This window comes from Varroa jacobsoni, unplaced genomic scaffold (assembly GCF_002532875.2).
Source record: "Varroa jacobsoni isolate VJ856 unplaced genomic scaffold, vjacob_1.0 scaffold_721, whole genome shotgun sequence".
Taxonomy (NCBI): Eukaryota; Metazoa; Arthropoda; class Arachnida; order Mesostigmata; family Varroidae; genus Varroa; species Varroa jacobsoni.
Genome location: NW_019213623.1, coordinates 1,426 through 14,842, shown reverse-complemented (window position 1 = coordinate 14,842; position 13,417 = coordinate 1,426). Strand labels below are relative to the sequence as shown.

General features: G+C 40.8%; 1 long non-coding RNA gene across 1 annotated transcript in view; it reads left to right on the top strand.

Annotated features, from left to right (window-relative positions):
• The window catches only part of LOC111262982 (uncharacterized), an 18,755-nt gene extending 5,567 nt beyond the window's left edge, over window positions 1-13,188 (top strand). The window contains exon 2 of the long non-coding RNA XR_002681963.1: window positions 12,851-13,188. This is a non-coding gene — a long non-coding RNA (uncharacterized LOC111262982). The remainder of the gene's footprint in view (window positions 1-12,850) is intronic.
• The last annotated feature ends 229 nt before the right edge of the window (window positions 13,189-13,417 follow it).

Here is a 13,417-nt window from a genome sequence, read left to right as displayed (position 1 = left end):
GAAATTTCCCTTTATTCGAAATACATCGTATAGGCTTACATTGATTCTTTGTTTTATTTTGAAATAATTTTTTCCATCTGATTATGACTGGAGCAGAGTACTCGCTCTATGCATTGTACACCCAGTTTAAAGGGCACCTCAAATATTTTCTTCATATTGACGCCGCAGCGAAGCATGGCGAACGGAACGTTAATGTTTTTCTTACTACTCGCGGGAGTTCGCACGGCTACTTGGTGGAGGGGGGCGGCGAAGGGTGGTTTACCCGTGATAGCTTAGCGGGTAACATATTTGTCTGCTAATCTTAGGGACACGCTGTGGTTTAGGTTAAAGCTCATAACATAGAGAAGTAGTTTACATAAGCGCTGCTTACCTGCGGCTTTTGCTCAACCCTGGTCGATCTATAGCGATCACAATATGGCTTCTTGAACCAGATGCTAGCATTCCTGCCTAGTCTGTTCCGCTGTCATCTCTCAGATAATCTAAGTAAATAAAACAGTTGTTAAAGTAACGGAACAGTTACTCTATTCTACGAAAAACGAATAGGTCTCATCGAGAAAAGCCATGAGACAAGAGAGCTAAAACGAATTTAACCAAAACAATAATAAATCCCCAGAACCAGATACGGACGGTCGTGTTAGCACCAGCCACAAATCGTTCTGTTAAGATCACGTTGACCATTTTTTCGCTTTTCGACAATAGCGGATGTAAGACGGGTTTTAACTTCAATTCAATAAATGAGAGTAGTTTCAAGTTACTAGGCTTTTCGAAGTTTCCAGAGCTCTGTTACATTTGCTCACTGTCTTTTTAAAGGTCTTTTTTTTTTTTAATATATCTGAGTAATATAGTTTACATATAACTAGAACCATTGAAGAGCAGTCTGTCTTGTGGAGGCCTAGTATGTAGTCCAGTGTCGACGGTTGATTTTGTGTTCGTGGACACTACTATCTACAGATTCTCAATTCCCCTCCATAAATTCACTCTAAATTAGTTCAAATTTTCATTTAGCAGTAGCAAGGACTGATAGGAGAAAGTTGCTAGTGCCACCGAATCATCAAGCTGAAGTTACGATGGTTAAGTTCTTCGCCTCCTCAGACGAATAAGTTCTTTGCATCAGGGAATCATTCCCTGCACTTGGCTGCAAAGCATCGTATGCCCTAACCTTAAAAGTTGCTCTTTTACTTTCAAGTTCTACATTGCCAAATCTCACCCGTTTTTCCCGTTTCACTATCGGATGGCAAAGAAATGAGAACCTCTGGCGCTGTTTTCTAGGAACAACCTAATTTTTACCATGGTGCGTCTCTCTCAAGTATGGGTAAGCGTCGTACAAGTCGTCAGTGTGTAGTGTGCTGTATTTTCTAGGCATGCAGTGCACAAAACACAGATGTCCGATAAGTTTATTGATTTGTGTGCTCTAGCAGGTGTATTTAGATAAGTTGATATAAATAATTCATTTGTTAAATGTTTATATTTATTCGTCTTATTATTATGTCTATATTTGTTAAATGTAAAAAAATAAAACCATATACAAATATGATGATATTTTTATGCCTTCCGGCTCACCAGAACTCAAAAGCAAAGACAGCGAACAGAAAAAGTATTCTAAACGAATTTTCATTGAGAATGTTAGAATCTATAACGTTAAATGCAGGTATATAAAATTGGGTGATATTTTTCTTGTAAAACTTACTCTAACTTATATTTTTTTAAGTTAGGGTAAGTTTCAAATTTTTTTTTATATTTGTTGAACTGTTTTTATCGGCACTTCGGAGTGCCAGTCACCAACGAATGCAAATAAAAGTAGGCTTTTTGAATAGGCTTGTAGAAACACTTGTGCAGTAGGAGACAACTTTACCAGTTTTGTTCACTGGACATAGGTTCGGAATGAGCTTCTGCTCGAGGTTGTACGATGATTTATTTTGACTATAGATCTGTGTTCATACGCAAAAAGTCCACAAATTTGGATACATAGACACACATACTGATATAAGTCTTCAAATATATATACTCGTTTATATACCTTCATCCGAAATTGAGCCCCATCGCAATGTATTAATAAGTTGCATCAGGCCTGCTGGTGTTATTTGGCTGCTGAAATTTTGAAATTAAAAATTCTTTTTTTTTTTTTTAAATAAGACGCCTTATAAACTCGCTTTGTTAGAAGAAAGATGATGCCCAAACCTAATAAAAAAATGGTGGTCTTACAGTAAACATATGTTATGGGAAGAAACAATTTAGAGATGGTAATGTCCTTTTGGCTCCGGATATTTCGACAGAAGATGGTCCTCGTAATGATCAACGAGTTACAAGAAAGTTGAAGGAATCATTAGCAAAGTTGAGCGGGAACGACACGTGAGAGACTATAATATCGTCAAGGCACTAAACATCTACCATTACAAAAAAAAGTTCAATGTTTAAGTACCATACGAGTTAACGCGAAAGAATTTACCCGATTCTATTTCCATCTGCTAAACTCTATAGAAACACAATGAATTGGAACCCTTTATAGAACGATTGATTCTGGAAAACCAAAAGTACATCAAGTAAAAAAAATTAGAAACAAATATGCGCCACAGACTGTGGCAAAGCCCAGACTACAGCCCAGCCAAAGCAAGTTCATAAAGGAATTGTGCATTAGAATTTGCTGCCGTCAACAACTTACAAGATCGGTAAACAGCAAAGGCGTCGTCTTCCTAACTAGACTACATACATCTTTAGCTCCGGGTAGGCAAACTTGAATAGTCTGAACCTCGCACTATCAGACTGTGATTTTTTTGCTCTCTGCAAAAATCACTTCTCATACTAGTTTGACTAAAAATTATAGAAGTTTTACAGTGGTGGGGTTATAGCCTTATCAGAAAAATGGCAGAAGGCCATAGATTAAAATGGCTGACATTTAGTTTCCTAATATTATTTCAAATCTTAAAAACTATTAAGTCTTGTTTTTGGTTCAATACTTTTTTTACAACCCTGTATAATTAATGAAGACATCAGTACGAGTGGTATCCCTAAACTTGGTCATAATAGTCCCGGCCAAGAACGAAATATGACGATGTGGCCAAATTTACATTGCAGCCTTTCTGTCGTTCATCCGGCAAAAAATAATAAAAAGCCTATTTTTAAGGATGCAATTTTTGACTGCTTCGATAGGGAAGATTCACATTATGTTAATTCTGATTTTAAAGTTAATCTATAGACTTGTAGCTTCCATTTCTAAAGACAATTTTAATGTTTTAATGAAAAAAATACTCTATGAGCTAACTTTGTTCGGATAATTTTTTTTAGCGGAAAGGCCGATGCCAAATGCATTTTTAAGGAAATAAGCCTGTTATTAGTCCATACCAACGATACTGTTTTCGCTGACGGATCGTTCATGTAGAATTTGTCGAAGTAATGCCTCCGTAGGAATGATGGTTCAAAAGTTTTTGAGCAGTGCGTTCAGACTCGACGAGACAGCCAGCAGCCAGGCCTCTGGAACATGCTATGCTCTGAAATGAGCTTGAGTTGCAGAATTTTTTTTTCAAGTAGGTCGCCACAAATGAATCTAATGGACGTTTAAATCAGATTATTTTTTTTAACTACACGTTGCTAGCAGACGAAATGTGCCTAGTGAATACTTTAGTTTTTTAAAAACTTTATGGTTAGGTTCACTCCAGGAGGAATGAAAAACATCTTAAAAATCAACGCTCAGTGATCAAATTTTTGCTCCTAGAAGGCCATAAGGCTACGAAAATTTATCGAAGATTGGTGAAAACATTAGATAAGAAGGCCCTAAACGAGAACGGGTGCATGAATGCAAGCGCTTAAAAAGTGGAGATTTGATTATTGAAGAATAGCAAGGAGCTGGCCAGATGTCAGGACCCGAAGGACAGTAACGCATTGGCACAATGCAAGAGGCTTTTCATAAAAACAGAGCTTGTGGTTTAAATGCTCCGTTGGCCAACGCTGGCCCAAATGCTGAAAACGCAAGAACTGAGTAAAAATAGGATCCCCGTTTATTGATTTCCAGACAACTGAAAATTCGCCTGGAGCGTACGGTTGCCGTAAACGAGGCATGCTTCAGTCTCTAACACCAGCCGGAAAAAGACCAAATGAGAGAATATAGAAAAACCGAGTTCGGTGACAAGCTCGGACGTGAGGTAATGGTACTAGCCGCAACGGGTGTCAGGGACACCTGCTACCATGCAATCCGCTATCTTAAATTTTTGAAGCGACTTATGGACCGTCGATACGACAACCGAAAGCGCACCTCGACGATAACACCAGATTCCATCAACACCAGAGATCTTTAGTTAGTTCGTAAATTGAGTAGACGAGGTAGTATCTAACATGAGCTTCAACGCTCATTCTTTCAAGCTTAGTCCATAGGGCTGTGAAGCTTTTTATACTCCAAAAAGGGTAACTGGTGGGCAAGCACACCGCACTATCGATTTACCCTAATAAGCCATAGCTGGATACATTATGTATGAGAACGCGAATGGTAGATATAAGTTTATCCAGAAGTTGCCAGAGCCAGAGGAAAGGTATGTGAAAAATATAGAAGGACACCTTTAACAGGCATTAATTTTAGTTTAGCTATTTTAAAATTACAAGTCCTGTCAAATTCCTTTATAACAGCTTAATGTGTCCGGGATTACGGCTATTCGATTCCTACATAGTCTGAACTACTATAAATCGTAAGTTAGGTTAGGACTTCTCTGGAAAACGCCACTTACTGGTTTGCTACTTACCGTAAAATGCGTTCTTGATGACATTTAACAGAAAAAAAGTTTTCTTACAAAATAGGGGCATCCATGTTATCAATGGTCTTATCTGTTGGCGAAATTGGTAAGAAATGTGTCACCTGGTCTTTCGCCTTCTAAGTTTTACGATCAACCTGTTCTCGATATAATGCTGATTTCGGCGTCAATAGCCCAGAAAATTTCCTATTTTCATCTTAGACATTGAGAAACTTAGTTTTACCAGCCAGGTCCCGGCTGCCTATTGTCTAATATCTGAATATCTGTACTCACCGTTAAACTCCCTCGCAGGCTAAATTTATGAGTCGCCAAACTTTAAAGGCGGTACCACGATGCCGCCGACTACAGACAAAATCTGTGCATGTTACGTGAACTGTGACGTGCGTAACATGTACGGATTCGCGTGGTTTGATTAAGAAACAGATCCTCTGGATAAACTTACGAACGGGTCCGTTTGGTAGATGGATGCGATCTAAGTTTTCGGTGCGGTTTTGTAATGTTACGTTACTTACGTGCTCAACGTCCGCTTGGGTTTGTTTAATCTCTGTCTAAAAGTAATCTCGTACCCATAATTAGAACTTCTATCCCCATCAAGATGGTATAATTTGTTTACTAGCAACATAATTACGTTTCAGATACCTGTATCCGGTTAATAGTTTTTCTAGCAATTTTCTATAGCGGTTCTTTCCCTACTTACCTGCATTTATCTCTGCCGTCGAAAATACAGAAGCATTGGTACCACCATCCGTTGTTTTTGCACTACTTTTGGAAGAAGACTGATTCGTACCGTAGTCCTGTTATAAATAGTTTTAGTTTCTGCCTCACTTTATATGAATTCTAAGAATGATTTTTGTTTGGCCTTATTTCAACTACAGGTCAGGATACGTCTTTCTCCATTAACTAACTATCGATAGACAAGTTTTCCTTAAGGCTATAAGAGCTTACATTGACTGAAGAAGCAAAGTTCTTGACCTCGGCGAGAAGCGTCTTATTCTTTAGGCCAAGGCTAGCTTGCGTTGTATATATGTGCGTTCGGGTATCCGTAAATATGTTCGATTCGATTTCTGCTCCAAGGTTAGTTTCCGTGTTTGAGACGACTGGAGATTTAGAGATGAGACTGTCAAGTAGACTGTTCGTGTGATATTTTTGAAGAACAACTCCTTCCTCCACAAAGACAACCGTTCTATTTATGTGAGAAAACCCTCTAGTCAAAATATCTAACTAAAAAACAAACCAATATCTACAGACGGTCAAAATGATACAAAGGTCCTTTGACACTATTATTGGATGCATAGAACCCTTTGGTGAGCACCGTAACAGAGTAGGGCGTATTGTCTCTACTTAAAAACCTAGTTTCTCCAGTTTGTATGCCATCTGTCTGTATACGTTGCTCTGAGACTTTTCGAAATGTATGTCACTGTTGCGCATATCAGTTATACACCCCAGAACAAATACTGCTAGATAATACAATTAAGTACGCACATTGCCGACAAGCATCTATTCAAACTAACAACAGTTATGTTCCTTGAATCTCTCACTCTCCCTTTTCCTCCTTTTTAATACCGCTCGTACCCCCCCCCCCCAAAAAAGATTTAATTATTTAGCCATTTTACACTCATTTACATTAAGCTCTAGAAATCTATATTGCCTACGGCCTCGTTCAAATAGGCACGTACCGAGCACACCCACCCATAGACCCATTCATCTTTACTCATTTACTTGTACATAGATAGGCAGAGGTCTGAATAACATATTTGTTGTCCTTGAATGTTGATGTAATGCTTGTTCATTCACTTTACTCGTATATTTGGCGTCTCTCAGCGGAACTGCTGCTGATCCCGCCCCCGGTACCATTTGTTCCCTAACCCAATTATAATCCAGTATAATTGACTTCTGCTCACACAATAATGGCGTGCACTCGTAGTAAGCACGCAGACATACACAAGATGCGTACGAGGGTATAATCCTACAGACATAGGCAAGGCTGATGCTGGTACAGCTTACCTTGAGGTGCCTATTTTCGTTCATTCACCATCTTGAACCACCAGCCAGTGAGCGGATCGTACTCAGTTGCAATATACCTTCCCCCCACTCTCCCCTCCGTCCCTATCTGTTTCTTCACTTCACCTGCTTGCCTGGACCTCTTTACGTCCTGCAACGAGTCTGTCGTCCGTTCCTCTCTGTACCTGCAAATAAGGAGCGAGAACAAGCCAGCAGGCTAGCAAGGAACAGCCAACTGATTTTCATTTATAGCTGTGCCGCCAAGCAATAAATATAATTAAATTAACAATCAATTTTCCCCTATCCCTCGAAGCACTCGTGCCCCTTAAAATCCCATCTATTTCCCAAACATAACCCGCATCCCCCCAGCCGATCCACCAGCCGACGATAAACCCCCTAAAATCTCCTGGTTTTGTTGGTGCGTCTACCAGCAGCCGCTGCTTGTTTCCAACCCGAGCATTTACTCCCCCGATTTTGCCCAGTTTCCCGCCCCGTCTCTCGATTTCATGCGCCGCCCCCGCGTGACGGTGCGCTGTGCCTACCTACCAGCCTAATTCATCCATCAATTTGGTCATAGTAGTGGTAGTTGTAGTAGTAACTGATTCATTTATTCGTTCATTGGCGGCTGGCTTAAGGCGTTGCCCAAACGTTCGTTCAGCGATGTAAAGCGCTAGACGAAGCACGGGGGATATGAAGAACGGGACAGAGGAATCGCGAGACAAAGAGTATAGAAATAAGCTGTTCTGGATGCAAGGAGTGATATCGCTGTTGCAAAAGAGCTTAATCATTCGCGTCGCCATGTCATAGCTACAGAACATACTATGTTTGGTACCAGCACAGCGGTCGCGCTCGCTGGACGGTGTCAGGAAATCGGGAAGTGAACAGGATGAAAACGAAGCAGGTCGCACTTACGAGATGCGTTAAGCTAGCGGAAGCTTGCTTAGTGCATAGCCCGCGACGTCTGAGCGAAGAGCAGGGAGATATGGTCTTTTCTCTGTTGAATGTTCCTATCCGATACCTACCATCTAGTATCACGACTACCGCTGGTATTGTTACCTGAGGGAACAAACGATTGTAGGCAGCTGCAATGGTGAAGGTGGTTTTAGAGACGACAAAAAGAGGAGCCGCTAAGTCGGGGCCAGGGCTCACTATAAAGGGGAGGACTTCATGGTAACTTCATGACTTCGATTGAGAGGCAGAATTTACGCGAGCAAGTTATCGTTTCCTAGAGACCGCGGTGCAGAGTTTCAGAGAAGATTGGGGTGAGTATGCCTGTGAGCGTGTCGCTATCTGGGTGTGTATGGGTATGCTTGCTGCGTTGGATAGAACGCGTACTGGGGTACAGCGCACGATGAGGAGACTGATCAGAACCGACGGAGGCAATGTTGTACGATTCGACGAGAAAATATTCTTTGAGCGGGTGAGACAGGGAAACGAGAAACGCTAATTTAATTTTCTGACAAACAGGTGCCGCAGTGTCTTGACCAAGAACAGTGCAAATTTACAGACTTAACAACTGCTAGGTACTCTGAAATTTTTTCGTTGTTCCTATTTGGTACTTGTTCATTCGCCACGATCAATATTCAATTGTGATACTGAAGGGAAAATACTAAGAGAACACTCGGGAGGAAATCGGAAGAAAGCTTATTTCTTCAATTATACAGGTAGCGTTATCTAGTGCTATGTAGCTTATAAAGCGTATAGTTAGTGTAACGTGTAGTTATAGGTAGGGGTCCACTGTAATAGATGCTGTGTTTATAATGAGTTTGTAAGACGTTGGGTTTTCGTATGCATACACGAACCTGTCATTCAAATCGCTAACATAAACACAGATACGTGAATAGACGGGAGAGATTTTTACGATTATATAAACTGAATGAACCTGAAATTAACCAAAAATGAATCTGAAAGGGCATATTCTTCATATGCCCACGTGTCGAATAACATTTGCGTTTTGCAACTGGACAAAAACACTAGTGGTCCTTAGCAGGCCATTCGTAGCGTGTTGATTCCGCTGTATGAACTACGGATCTGATCGTCCATACGTACACGTTCTTATGTTAAAGCTGTTCTGAATCATACTAAAATTGAATTGCGATTAGCGGTCATTCGATTTTTTTTTCTAACGAAACGATTTTCTCAACAATCTTCGGCATCAATATATCGTACAACGGACCCTACCGCCATCCCCCCCGCGCTGGAATGGACATCTTGGATGGAAATTGCCGTTCTTTTTGTTTGTATTCAAAACGAGATAATTACATTATTCTAATGTGTATATATTGACACAAACCGTTGAATGAATTATTCATTTGTTTATAGATACATTGGCATCATGGCTGCCAGTGTAAACGTACGACTGAAGAAGCTGGGTGTTCTTCGCCAAAACAAGCACCTTTGGGGGGTATAAGTTTAAAACAGATACGCCGACTTATCGTAGAATCTTTATCAAGAGCGCCGCACAGTACGGATAGCTGTTGACTATGTGGTTCCATTTAAATAACTTTATGTAACAGTTTTTATTTGTTGTCTCGTTAATGCACTATCAGATAATGACTTGAGATATTTTTTATTATTTAAAAAAACATTTTTTTTAGATAAACGATGTTTCTGCAGAAATTCGATGTTACTTCATATTTAGCTTCTTGTACTCGGTACCATGAATGTCAGGGAAACTCAACAAATCGTAATTAAAACCACGCGTGTTTAGATTTCGATTGAAAACTTTGAAACTGACCCTTAATGGAAATTTTATGGGAAAGTACGGTAAATTAAAAACCCTCCAATGAAACAGATATACCTACGGAGGAGACTGCCTAATATAAAATAAGATGTGTTAGAAGAAGTCGAACAAAAGTCAACATGGCCGAACAGGGGGCTCGAATCTACAGATTTGTCGAATTTGCTACTCCCCCAGTTACGGGAAGCACCATAGCGCCATTTGCGTTATCCCAGTAACGAACTCATTTTAGTTACACGAAGCGTCCGATCGCACGAAACAGGTTTATGCGTACGCACTCTACGAAACAGTGTCTCTATCAAGTTCTGGTATAAGGCTTCCACTCTGAATAGTTTAACACCCAGCGTGTACACACGTGATCACTTTGAAGAGAGGACGATAACCATATATGCTGTTCTGTTCAATGTACAGCGTCGTTTTTGCAGGTACTTTCCCTTCTTGTCTTTATTAACCTGTATGCGGACGCCTGCCGCTCGAAGCCATTGGTGTGTAGCATCGCGTTGTCCTTTAGATATGGTCGATGTCCTCGATGGACTAATATATCTTCAGGCTGCCTCCCCATCGTTTGCTGAACTAGCCGTGACACGCGCCAAGCAGGTGACTTTGACGACGTAACCCAATCTCCCTGAGAATGTCATTGTCCTGTCGTATGGCACATTGCAGCCAGGATGTTCAGACTGATTGGATGCAAGCTCATAAACATCAAAGGTGGCGCTGTAGTCATTTAAGCCTCCATCATCGCGCGCGTACCTCCAGAATATACGGCTGATACCGTTAGGGCAAACGGCAATGGCTATCTATTTGAATCTTTCTCTTTGCTCGCTTAGACAAAGGAGAGCTCAGTCCTCCGAGGGTGACAGCAATATCTGAAGCCCTACGATCCTCGCTTGAATTATTGGAGATGTGTGAAAGAGAAGAATATGCAGGCTTTGGAAACGACGACTTAACGTGAATAGTCACAATAGATTTTCTAACTCTATATTGAGCTGCGTCGACCGTCGTGCGTGATTGTTTCTTGCGTAGAAATAGAACACGAACATGAAGTAAAACGTGGTGTTTACTTAGGACTTCTTAACATCGTCAGAACTCGCAATGCATCAGAGTTTCTTGTGTTTACTAGTTTACTAATACTCATTTAGCATCACTCCTTATACGAAGCATTGATGATAATTATCTAAGGCCGACTCCGAATAAGCGACAATTTTCGTTAAATTAAAATTACTTCGGAAGCCATTGTTGCCGCTTTGCTGACCTCGACAATTTGCATACGGGTCCTACTGCACGGTCCCTCTCAAGCTCGTCGGCGTCCTCTCGTTTAGTTACTCTCTGGATACACGTGAGCGGACATGTTGTCTCAATCCCCAAGGACTGGTCGCCTTATCCTTACCTTGCGCAGTGCGAAACTGCCGTTCACGCGTGTGAACATGCCGCGGGTGTATGAGGCCTTTCTTCACCATATATTTCGCCATATTGCCTGCCTAAAGCGAGCCGCCCAGCAAAAATGTGGAGTGGAGTAGGGAGCGTGATGTGCGATAATTTTATAACAAGCGACAGGCTAGTAGCCCGCATCGACCATCGAAATGATGGGGCGGGCACGAGAGTAAAACTGAGCGAAAAGGACTGCGCAAGCCGACAACTATGACTACTACGCGGTTCGGCCAAAAAAGTAGTGCATGTGCCCGCAGCACGATGGAGGAGACAGGAGAAACATGGAACGTGTGCAACGGGGAAAAGTCGAGTGGTTGGCATAGGTCGGGAAAACATAGGGCAAACGACTTCATATCGATGTGAAGAAGAACACGAGTTTTCAATGTAGAAATCAAATAACCAGATTTTTTCCACGACATTTATATAAAATTTACCGCCGGGAACTATCAATTCAATGACCAGACGAACATTTATACATATACAAAAAGAAAAATCGATCGGCCCCTATGTTAGTCCGGATTTAACTAAACTTAGTGTTCAAAACTTATTAACTTTTGGCTCACTCATTTCAAATTATTGAAATTGTTTTCACTAATTTTTGAAAACGCAAGCATTTTCCCATCTATATTATCATTTCTAAAAAGCAGTTTTTGATCTGCGCCGTATGCGTCGCATTTTCCTGATAATATTGGATGCGTCTTTGTAAAGCATCGGAGTAAATAAACTTTGCCTTTACTGGGTTGCTTCACCAACGGTTGATCCATGCTTACTTGCATACGAAAGAGACACAAAAAAAGCCGAATAAATCAATCGAAAAGAAATAATTATATTGGTTCGTCAAAAACATGGGGGACATGCAACACGACGATTTTTACGCCCCCATTTTTTGTTCACAAGAACAATATGGTGCTGCATTATCAAGTGTTGTGTTGTCATTTTTAAAAAATAAGAAACAGCAAGAATTTACTTATTGAAATATATGTAGGCGTCAGTATGTATGTGGCAATTGCTAATTTTCTGGCGAATTTTGCTTAAAAGCGCTAGCAAGTTTCTTCATTTCAGTCGTCTCTTCAATGATAGATTCTGCCTTAGCGCCCGTTCCGGTCCTGCAACTGCGAGGCAAATAGAAATGCATGCATTAGGACACCTCAGTAAAAAAAAAAAGCGTCTGCTATGGCCGTTTAACATATACGTTCGAATACGGACATGCCGTCGCCTCTTTTCGTATGTGACGAAAGATTGTCAGCGAAGGGCAATCTTTCGTACCCTAAGAACATGGAGACTGAAGAAGCACTTACTTGTAATTTACAATACCCTGTATATCGTCTAACATGTATCAGTGTCGATGTATTCTTTGGTCGCCATGATTGGTCAAGTTCAATTGTAATAGGAAGTAGCAAGGAATCACCACGTTAGGCAATAATAAGACATCAGAGTTAACTCAATTCGGGTGTTTTGATCATTTACCCCATAGTGTGAAAAAAATAGGCTATAAATATATATTCATGTTGGAGTAATACAAGAGGTCTTCGAGCTAATGTAAAATGGCGTCTCATCAAAGAAACGTTTTAGCCAGTTCGAAATAGCTTGCTTCATGAGATATATCGCACATATTTTCATATACTGCATGATAAAAAAAGAAAAAGGGATTACGGGGTGCGAGCGAAATATTTGAATATATTTATACAGGATTTGATGTGAAGGCGTAGCATGCCATCATTTGCGAGGTATTATGACTTGGTGTAACGGCAACCTTATAAGGGTGCTGCTTTCATGAGGGCACATCTGCGATAAATCGAATACAATTTATTCGTATTGAATAGCCTCTTAAATGTTTGATACAGCCCTGCCCTGCATTATGTCTCTCGTTTTTCGTACATAATGCCATCTGAGACTACAGTATTTGATAAAAAACCTGCGACATTATTCCTTCGTTACATTTCAGTTGCTTGCGTACGGAACAGCAGAAGCCGATGATCTGATTTCCCCTGAGAACGACACTCGGTTCGTCGTCGATATCGACCATCAGAGGTACGCTAAATGTAAATAGCGGGCGAAAAAAGCAAGGACGAGCAAGCGAAGTGGCAGGCTATATGGGACACGCCATTGGAGTGCCATCGCATCTCGCATCATCCCTAGACAGAGCTTGTCGCGCGCCGATGTTCGAGGGCCTTTGTTTAATTCTGTGACAACAACACCGTGGATGAATGCACTTAGGACAAACTCTAGATAGTTGGTCGATGAGCATTAAATTACTAAATACATAACATGTTGAAACCTCAAGTGAGTGCCTTTGAATAGCTCTGTTATCGTTTACAATAGTGGATCGCAGATACTCGACAGAAAATAGACAGTATCCCGAAAACAAAGATACAACAACCTGTCGTAGTGTGTGTGTGTGTGTGTGTGTTGAAACAATGATAGCTTAAAGGAAAAGTAATTTAGAGGTGCATCCAATCATCGTTAGCGGGTCTTAACGTCGACTATCGGTATTGTTATAGTGAACATGTAT